Source organism: Cnephaeus nilssonii (assembly GCF_951640355.1).
Source record: "Cnephaeus nilssonii genome assembly, chromosome: 9".
NCBI lineage: Eukaryota > Metazoa > Chordata > Mammalia > Chiroptera > Vespertilionidae > Cnephaeus > Cnephaeus nilssonii.
Genome location: NC_137080.1, coordinates 29,633,911 through 29,645,061, shown reverse-complemented (window position 1 = coordinate 29,645,061; position 11,151 = coordinate 29,633,911).

Sequence of the window (11,151 nt, the reverse complement as noted above, 5' to 3'; positions counted from 1 at the left end):
ATGCCAATATCATATATTTTGTTTACTATAGCTTTGTAAAATTGTTTGAAATTAGGAAATATGATGCCTCCAGATTTGTTCCTTCTCAGTATTTTTTTTTTTTTTTTTTTTTTTTACCTATTTGAGGTCTTTTATGGTTCCATGCAATTTTGGAATTATTTGTCCTGGCTCTTTGAAAAATGCCATAAGAATTTTGATAGGGGTTTTATTGAATCTTCAGATTGCTTGGGTAATATGGACACTTAAACAATATTAATTCTTCCACTTCATGAACATGGATATCTTTCCAATAATGTGTGTCTTCTTCAATTTCTTTCATCCATATCTTAGAGCTTTCAATGTACAAATTGTTCACCTCCTTGGTTAAATTTACACCTGGGTATATTATTCTCTTTTTTTAATGTATATTTATATTATTCTTTCTGATGAAATTGTAAGTAGTAATGTTTTGTTAATTTCTCTTTCAATAGTTCTTTATTAGTATATAGAAACACAACTGATTTTTGTATATTAATTTTGTACCCTGCAATTTTACTGAATTTGTTTATTATTTCTAGCAGTTTTTTGGTAGAGTCTTTAGGATTTTCCATTTATAATATCATGTCATCTGCAAATAGTGCATTTTACTTGTTCCTTTTCAATTTGGATGCCTTTTATTTATTTGACTTTCTTAAGTGCTTTGGCTTAGATTTCCACTACTATCTTACCTAATAATAGACAAACATGTAAATTGACCATACCTCCGCTATGCCCACAGCCAATCAGGAGTGAGTATGCAAATTAACCCAACAAAGATGGCAGGTTAATTTGCACATGCAGGTGAAGAGCAGCTGGGAGGGGCAGGACGCCTGCTATGAGGGGGAGGGGGGCGGCGGAGGGAGCTACAGGAGCGGTACTCTGCTGGGAGCAGGGACTTGCAGGCTCCTGGGTGGCCGAGAGCGAAGCCAGGGGAAGGAAGGCCTATTCTTTTTTTTTTTTTTTTTAATTTTTTTTTTAATTTCTTTATTGATTAAGGTGTCACATATTTGTCCTCATCCCCCCATTCCCATCCCACACCCCTCCCCATGGATGCCCCAACCCTCTGTTGAACTTAAGCATTGGTTAGGCTCACATGCATGCACACAAGACCTTTGGTTGATCTCTCCCCCCTCCCCCCACCCTCCCCTATCCTCCCTCTGAGGCCCGATAGTCCGATCGATGCCTCCTTGTTTCTGGTTCTGTTCTTGTTCATCAGTCTATGTTGTTCATCATTTCCCCTAGATGAGCGAAATCATGTGTCACTAGAGATATACTTATAAGAATTGAATGTGCGACGAGCAATAATAGTTATGCTGACAGGCAAATGAATCAGTCTGTAGTGAGTTTCTTTCTGGTCCAACAGTTCTTTTGAGACCCAATATCAATGTCCACCAGTTCCTTATGAGTACATGTCGGCACTAACCCCTCAGCTATAGATGGTGGACAAATGGTGGTAATGCAGGTCCGACTCCCTCTGGTTTGGTCTCGGCCGGATCCAGGGGCACGGCTTCACCCGGATCCAGGGGCCCACGGCCTCACCCGGACCCGGGATCCAGCCTCACCCGGATCTAGGGGCACACGGCCTCGCCCAGACCCAGGATTCAGCTTCATCCGGACCCAGGGGCGCATGGCCTCACCCGGACCCAGGGGCCCGTGGCCTCTCCCAGACCCAGGGTCGCGTAGCCTCACCCGGATCCAGGGGCCCACGGCCTCACCCGGACCCGGGGCCAGGCTCACCCGGGTCCAGGGGCCCACGGCCTCACCCGGACCTGGGACCCAGGCTCACCCGGATCCAGGGGCCCACGGCCTCACCCGGACCCGGGGCCAGGCTCACCCGGATCCAGGGGCCCACGGCCTCACCCGGACCCGGGGCCAGGCTCACCCGGATCCAGGGGCCCACGGCCTCACCCGGACCCGGAGCCAGGCTCACCCGGATCCAGGGGCCCACGGCCTCGCCCAGACCCGGGGCCCAGGCTCACCCGGACCCGGGGCCAGGCTCACCCGGATCCAGGGGCCCACGGCCTCACCCGGACCCGGGGCCAGGCTCACCCGGATCCAGGGGCCCACGGCCTCACCCGGACCCGAGGCAAGGCTCACCCGGATCCAGGGGCCCACGGCCTCGCCCGGACCCGGGGCCCAGGCTCACCCGGACCCGGGGCCAGGTTCACCCGGATCCAGGGGCCCACGGCCTCACCCGGACCCGGGGCCAGGCTCACCCGGATCCAGGGGCCCACGGCCTCACCCGGACCCGGGACCCAGGCTCACCCGGATCCAGGGGCCCACGGCCTCACCCGGACCCGGGACCCAGGCTCACCCGGATCCAGGGGCCCACGGCCTCACCCGGACCCGGGACCCAGGCTCACCCGGATCCAGGGGCCCACGGCCTCACCCGGACCCGGGACCCAGGCTCACCCGCATCCAGGGGCCCACGGCCTCACCCGGACCCGGGACCCAGGCTCACCCGGATCCACGGGCCCACGGCCTCACCCGGACCCGGGGCCAGGCTCACCCGGATCCAGGGGCCCACGGCCTCACCCAGACCCGGGGCCAGGCTCACCCGGATCCAGGGGCCCACGGCCTCGAGGAAGGCCTATTCTTGCACGAATATCATGCAACAGGCCTCTAGTGTTAAATAAAAGTGGTGATAGTAGGCATTCTTGTCTTGATCTCAGAGAAGAAGTTTTTAAGCTTTTCACCATTGAATATGATGTTAGCTATGGGCTTTATCTTACATAGTCTTTATTATATTGAGGTACATTCCTTTTATACTCACATTGTTGAGAGTTTTCATCATGAATGGATGTTGGATTTTGTCAAATGCTTTTTCTGCATAATTGAGATGATCACATGTAAAGATCTGAGAAGCATTGCTTGGCAAGTAGTCAGAACTCAATAAAAACTATTATCATTAACATTGTGAATGGCAGGAAAGTGTCAAGTGAGAGTAGACCTTCTTGAAAATATGTGTCTGAGAAAACCTTACATCTACCCTGTGTTCTCCAATGCTTGTTGAAGAAGATTAATTAGACCAATAGACTTTGGACAGGTTCCTCTTTCAAGCTGATTTAGGAGCTGGTTGGTTATGTATGTTTCAGGTGTTTTTAATTACTTCAGTCCCTATAAACAATTTATTATCTCTTGACTTAAAGAGTGGCTTTTAAAGGTCACTATTCCCACCTGAACTTTTTAAAATTACTATCGAGCTGATAAGCTTACAAAGAAATTTAAAAAATAATAAAGGCTTCTCTATAAAGCTATATTAACACATCACATTCCTCTAGCAAGGCAGGGCATTCATAGGCATAAAGTCAGAAGACTGGTTTTTAGGATGACAGGTCACAAAGTATAGGTTATAGAGTCATCAAGCAGATAAATGCATTTTAAAAAAATATTACAGAATATTTTATTAAAGTAAGAAATGTTTGCAATATTCAAAGACCTAGAAAAAACTCTCCAAAAATTCATCTGGAATAAAAAAAGACCCCGAATAGCTGCAGCTATCCTGAGAAAGAAGAACAAAGTTGGAGGGATCACAATGCCAGATATCAAGCTATATTACCAAGCCACGGTTCTCAAAACTGCCTGGTTATGGCACAAGAACAGACATATAGAAAATGGAACAGAACACAGAACACAGAAACCAACCCAAGCTATTATGCTCAATTAATATTTGACAAAGGAGGCAAGAGCATACAATGGAGTCAAGACAGTCTCTTCAATAAGTGATGTTGGGAAAATTGGACAGATACATGCAAAAATGAAACTAGACCACCAACTTACACCATACACAAAAATAAACTCAAAATGGATAAAGGACTTAAATGTAAGACGGGAAACCATAAAAATCCTAGAAGAAGCCACAGGCAGCAGAATAGCAGACATTTGTCGTAGCAATATCTTTACCAATACAGCTCCTAGGGCAATGGAAACTAAGAAGAAAATAAACAAATGGGACTACATCAAAAATAAAAAGCTTCTGCACAGCAAAAGAAACCATCAACAAAACAACAAGAAAGGCCACTGCATGGGAGAACATATTTGCTAATGTTCTCTCTGATAAGGGTTTAATCTCCAAAATTTATAGGGAACTCATACAACTTAACCAAAGAAAGATAAATAATCCAATCAAAAAATGGGCAAAGGACCTAAATAGACACACTTCGAAAGAAGACATACAGAAGGCCGAGAGACATATGAAAACATGCTCAAAGTCACTAATCACCCGAGAGATGCAAATCAAAACAACAATGAGATACCATCTCACACCTGTCAGAATGGCTATCATCAACAAATCAACAAACAACAAGTGCTGGAGAGGATGCAGAGAAAAAGCAACCCTCGTGCACTGCTGGTGGGAATGCAGACTGGTGCAGCCACTGTGGAAAACAGTATGGCATTTCCTCAAAAAATTAAAAATGGAACTTCCATTTGACCCAGTGATCCCACTTCTAGGAATATATTTCAAAAACTAGAAACACCAATCAGAAAGGATATATGCACCCCTATGTTCATAGCAGCATAATTCACCATAGCTAAGATTTGGAAACAGCCTAAGTGCCCATCAGCAGATGAGTGGATTAGAAAACTGTGGTACATCTACACAATGGAATACTATGCTGCTGTAAAAAGAAGGAATTCTTGTCATTTGCAACAGCTTGGACGGAACTGGAGAGCATTATGCTAAATGAAATAAGCCAGTTGGAGAAAGATAAACATCACATGATCTCACTCATTTGTGGAATATAATGAACAACATAAACTGGTGAACAAAAATAGATCCAGAGACATAGAAGCATGGAACAGACTATCCATCTTATGAGGGAAGGGGGTCGTGAGGGAGTAAGAGATCAATCAAAGGACTTGTATGCATGCATATGAGCATAACCAATGGACACAGACCAGAAGATCAGGGCATGTACTGGGGGGTGGGGGTGGCTGGGGAGAGGTCAATGGGGGGAAAAGGAGACTTATGTACTATTTTAAACAATAAAGAATGTACATTAATAAATAAATTAATAAATTAATAAATTAAATAAAAATAAAGTAAGAATGTTTGGAAGCAGGTTATCTGCTTTTTGTTGTTGTTGATCTGCACCTGAGGATATTTTTCCATTGATCTTTAGAAATAGTAGAAGGGAGGGGGAGAAACAGAGAGAGAGAAATATTGATGTGTTGCCTCCTGCACGCAGGGATGGAGCTTGCAACTGAGGTGTGTGCCCTTGAATGGAATCGAACCCAGGACCCTTCAGTCTGCAGGCCCGCTCTATCCACTGAGCCAAGCTGGCTAGGCAGGTTATCTGCTTTTAATGTGTGAGTTGTACCTTTTCTAGCTGGAGAGAGTGAGCAAGCTGTTTAAAGTTCCTCATTTTCATCCTCTGCATTAAAGGGATCCAGTTTTATTTTCTGAATTATGGGAATAATATCTGTATTCAGGATAAAATAAGACAGTGTATATGAAAGTGCTTGAAAATAGAGACGGAAGGAAGGGAGGAAGGGATGGGGTAAGGGTGAGCCCCAAATATAGTCCAAAGAAATAGCCATAAATTTACGCTTGGCTTTTTAAACTGATACTTAAGGTAAGAGTGCACTTGAGAAGTATTTCGTTATGGCATTGACTTTATGAGTTTAACTCCACCAACGCTATGAGTTGAACTCCGTGCGTTGAGTGCTTTGACTTTGTTGAGCTGCTTGCTTCCTCTGTTACTACTTGACTGGCATATTAACCCATTATGCACTTTCACCTTTAGAATAGTTGAATTGCATTTCAGTGCCTGGCCATGAGTTATTGTGACTCAGAACCTTCAGGAAGTTGACCACATGCAGAAATTTTATGAGTATCAGAGTGAGAACATGGCAGATTTCCATAAATCACTTTTATTGAGAGTTGAGTCACTCTTTGCTATGAAAGTAATTTATAGGGCCGTGTTCCATTTGAGGAAGAAATGAAAATTAATGGCATTTGTCAACACCAGTGGAAAAAGGCAAGCTTGACAAAGAAATGTAAACCCTACAGCAGGTTATTTATTGCTGTGACTATTTCAGGCTCCTTGATAAAATGTTAGGAAGTTTGGCTGAATTAGATATCATGAGTTATTCATCATGTGTCCTCCCAGGCCCATTTTCAGCCACTCTATCTGCTGCTCTGAGTCCCCGGACGCTTTTCTTCTCCACTCCTTGGAGGTGACGCCTAGGTTCGGGCAGCAGCCGCATCCCTCACCATCACAGCTCGCTCGGATGTGGGAAGAAAAGGCTCCTTGTTCTGCGTGCCTCTTGGTTCTTTTCACCCTGCCTTCACTATGTTATTTGAATAGATTATCGTCAAAATCCTACCCAACGGGGACTTGTTTTCTATTGGGGCCTACTCAGATATGTTCTCCATTAAGCCAAGTTTATGAAATTCTTCTGGGGTGTGGACCCCACAAAAAATTATATCTCAACCTGCCAATAGGCACGCTGCTTTTTCCAGATGGTTTTCAGGTATCTTCATCACCTTGTCTACTTCATTAAAAATGTCCAAGGCTCTCAGTTCCCAGAACTCCTCTTCCTGTATGCTTCTAACTAGGGAGGTTCCGCGGGAGATTTGGAGGACATTTTTGCAGCTCACACACATTGTTGCTGATCTGTGGGATGACCTCCTTGGTGTGAGGCACAGCCAGGCCTCCAAGTGCTCCACCTGCCCCACAATCCCCCTTTTCCGACTCTTGAGCCAGGTGAGTGTGATTAGTTCCTTCGTGAGGGGGCTCAGATTCTGCAGGTCACTCATCCCATCAAGATCGGAAAAGGCAGGTGATCCAGCCTGTCCTTGTAAGCTCCAGCTTGTTCTTGCTCATCCATCTTCCTTTCCTGTCTGCCTGTCCTCTAACTTCAAGCTCCAGCATCGGCCCTACAGAGTTTACTCAACCAGCAATACAATTGTGTAAGGTGTGTATGTGTACAGGTAGATACATGAAAATTAAAATATTCTTTTTATACCTTCCCTTTCAGCAATTTAAAGTCTGTATTTAATATACTTTTTCCTTAGCTCCCTTTAAGATTTTTCTTTATATCTACTTTCAATAGGTTGATTATGATGTCTTCTTTTTCATCTTTTTTAAAAATCTTTATTGTTGAAAGTGTTATGGTTGTCCCCTTTTTTCTCCCATTGACCCCTTATAGCCCACCCTCACCCCCTGCCCCAGACCTTCACCACCCTATTGTCTGTGTCCATGGGTTATGCATATATGCATACAAGTTCTTTGGTTGATCTCTTCCCTTTTTCTTCTTCTTCTTCTTTATTTTTGGATTCTGTGGGACAGAGCTAGGCAAGTTTTTAGATATGACACCAAAGTCATGATCCATAAAAGAAGAAATGAATGAATTACCAAAATTAAGTGAAAAGTGTTGAAAAGAGAATGCAGGATTTGCAAGCCATGTATCTGACAAAGGCCTTATATCTAAAATATATAACAACTCTCAAAGCTCAATTGTAAACAATCCAGTTACAAGAAAAAGACATGAACAAATATTTCACCAAACGGGAGAACTAGGATTTAATATGTGAATTTGGGGGCAACAAACATTCAGTCTATAGCACCATATTCTAACCATAGAAAGGAAAAACCTCTCCCTTTAATATCACTCACAGAAGGTGCACAGACTGTTTCCATTTACATCTGTTGGCCAAACCTTAAATACATGGCCCCATCTAACTGCAAGGGAGACAGGGATTAATCTTTACTCAAAGGAAGAAGGCGAAATGGAAGACAATAAGCTGACCTTGTCACGAGTGCCCAACACCTGAAGGCTCTCCAAAATTTGACCTCTTTCCACCTAGAGCAGTGGTCGGCAAACTGCGGCTCGCGAACCACATGCGGCTCTTTGGCCCCTTGAGTGTTCTAATGCCACTTCTTCAAAATAGACTTGCCCAGGCCGAAAACCGACTTCTGCGCATGGGCCACGAAGTTTCAATCGCACTGTACGTGTGCGCCCGCATGTGGTATTTTGTGGAAGAGCCACACCCAAGGGGCCAAAGAGCCGCATGTGGCTTGCGAGCCCCGGTTTGCCGACCACTGACCTAGAGTATCACCACAGCCTAACTAGTCTATCTGTCTCTACTTTCAAATTCTCCTAGGTCATTGTCATAGTTATCAGTTCAAAGCGCAGGTTTAATTAAATTACTTTCTTGTCCCATAATGGTCAGTGAGTCCCTATTACTTACAGATTAAATTCAAACCCTTTTACTTACTATGATATGAGTTTCCTCCATAATACCATAATACCACCCTCATCTTCCCTACCCTTCTTTACTCCTCGCAACTGGTCATTCCCTGAATACACATGAGCTTTCAGTTCTTCCTAACTTCTCTCATAACAGACCCTTCACCAGGATGATCTTCCTAAAAGCCCATCACCAACTTCTGAAACACATCACAGACTTCCAAACCTATCCCCAATGAAATTTTTTTATCAACTCAGATTTCATCATTTCTATGAAAAATAACCTACCCATTCTTTGAATAGTCAGTTTTTCATACTGCCTTACATTATAATAAATTAGAGGCCCAGTGCATGAAAATTTGTGCACTGGGCGGGGGGAGGGGGGTCCCTCAGCCTGGCCTGTGCCCTCTTGCAGTCTGGGAGTGCTTGGGGGATGTCTACTTGCCAGCTTAGGCCTGCTCCCCGGGGAATTGGGCCTAAGCTGGCAGTCAGACATTCCTCTGGCAGCCCAGGAGCCCTCGGGGGATGTCTGACTAATGACTTACTGCTGCGCTGACCAGCCATGAGCTGGCTTCTGGCTGAGCAGCCCTCCCCCTATGGAAGTGTACTGACCACCAGGGGGCAGCTCCTCCATTGAACGTCTGCCCCCTAATGGTCAGTGCATGTCATAGCAACCAGTCATTCTGCCATCAGGGTCAATTTGCATATTACCCTTTTATTATATAGAACTAGTGACCCAGTGCATGAAATTCGTGCACATTAAAAGGGGATTAGTTAGAGGAAATAATTTAATATTGCTATTTGCCCTTTCTCTATAATAGAAGTGTCAGAGATGAAAGAAAATTAGTAAAATGTATATGAAAACCTTCCTCCTGTCAGAGTCTGGGGCGCACCATGGGACCCAGAGTCAAGTCCCCGCCCACCCACATGCACCTCAAAATCGCATGAGACCCAGACCCAGCCAGCCTCGGCCCCCATTGGGCTAGATCCAGACCTGGCCAGTCCCACCCTTGTCAAGCCCTGCCGAGCAGAAGACGTAGCCTCAGGTCCCCTGGCCTGGCACCAGGATGGGGGGCGTGGCCTGAGGTCCCCTGTCAAGCCCAGCCAGGCAGGGGGGCGCAACCTCAGGTCCCCTGGCCTGGTGCTGGGACCAGGGGCACGGCCTGAGGTCCCCTGTCAAGCCCCACGGGGGCGGGGGAGGGCGTAGCCTCAGGTCCCTGCTGATTGCTCCTTAAGGCTCCTTATGGGAACTTGGCCTCTGCTGTGGGTGCAGCCATCTTTGTGATGGAGTGATTGTCAATTAGCATATTCCCTCTTTATTAGATACAATTGTAAATGTTTTTCTTTTTGAATATATTTTATTGATTTTTTACAGAGAGGAAGAGAGAGGGATAGAGAGTTAGAAACATCGATGAGAGAGAAACATCGATCAGCTGCCTCTTGCACACCCCCTACTGGGGATGTGCCCGCAACCAAGGTACATGCCCTTGACCGGAATCGAACCTGGGACCCTTGAGTCCGCAGGCCGACGCTCTATCCACTGAGCCAAACCGGTTTCGGCTAAATGTTTTTATTTATAACTATATTCATATTGCAAATTACATGTTATTCATCTTTATAGTCCTGGGAATCCCAAGTCTCTGAATGTTTACTTAACAACTGCATAATACATATTTATTAAATGGAATTGGTATATGAGCACTAAATTTATTAAAGGAAAGAAAAACCTCAGGTCAGCTCTCTTTGGATAAAACCCTCATTTAAATTGGATCAAATGCTATATCAACAACTAGTATTATTCATTACATAATTTTCTCTAAGTCTATATGTACTCATTTGGAATTGTTTTGAGTGAACTGTGTTAACATACAAAGTTTAGTGTGGATTTGCATCAGGAAGAACAATTTGTAAGAGCTATTTTCAGCTCTAAGAAGGAAGTGACAGTTTTAAAATTTTTAGGAAAAGTATTATCTCAGTCAAACACTTGCTAGGTCATTTCATGTGTTACTTACATTACTTTCTTTTTTAACTCCCAGGCCTATTCAGAAATAATAAAAGAAACTCTTAGTTTTGCTTGCTGATGGTTTTCTTGTGACTAAGGTAGAAATGAAAATAGTTTCAATATTGAATTGTCTCTGTGTTAAAATATTATGAGATCTAGTTCATATTAATCTTTTGTCCATGTTGGCCAATTTCATTAGCTCTTTATTAGGTTCAGGCAGGAAAATTATGGCTATCAAATTTGAAATAAACAATATATTTGCAATTAAGATTAATAAATTATTTCAAAATAAACCCCACATTGGACTTAAAAAGACACCTCTTCCTAAAAAATAGGTTTTCAAATTAACCTTTCTGTAATTTTATGTTATTTGTCCCCCCTATGTGCCCTCTCTGACCTCTGTTTGTGTCCATAGTTCTTATTTCTGATCTGATTAAAACTATTTCATGCACTTTGTATTAACCCTGGGTGTATGGGAAGAGTTGGAACATGGATCAGAGCTCAGGATCAAACATCACTTCAGCTAAAAGAAGGCTTAGGGAAGTACTACTATACGGGTGGATTGAAAACAAACTATAAGGGTAATATTTTTCATTCTAACTCTATATCCAATGCTGAGCCATTTTTAAAAAATATTTTTTTATTGATTTCAGAGAGGAAAGGAGAGGGAGAGAGAGACAGAAACATCAATGATGAGAGAGAATCACTGATCTCGGTTGCCTCCCGCATGGCTCTCACTGGGGATCGAGCCTGCAGTCCGGGCATTTACCCTTGACCAGAATTGAACTCGGTTTCAGTCCACAAGCCAATGCTCTATCCACTGAGCCAAACTGGCCAGGGCCTGAGCCATTTTTTAATACAAGGAAAGTCAGTTAACTTTCTTTTCTTTTCTTTTTTTAATATATTTTATTGATTTTTTTTTTTACAGAGAGGAA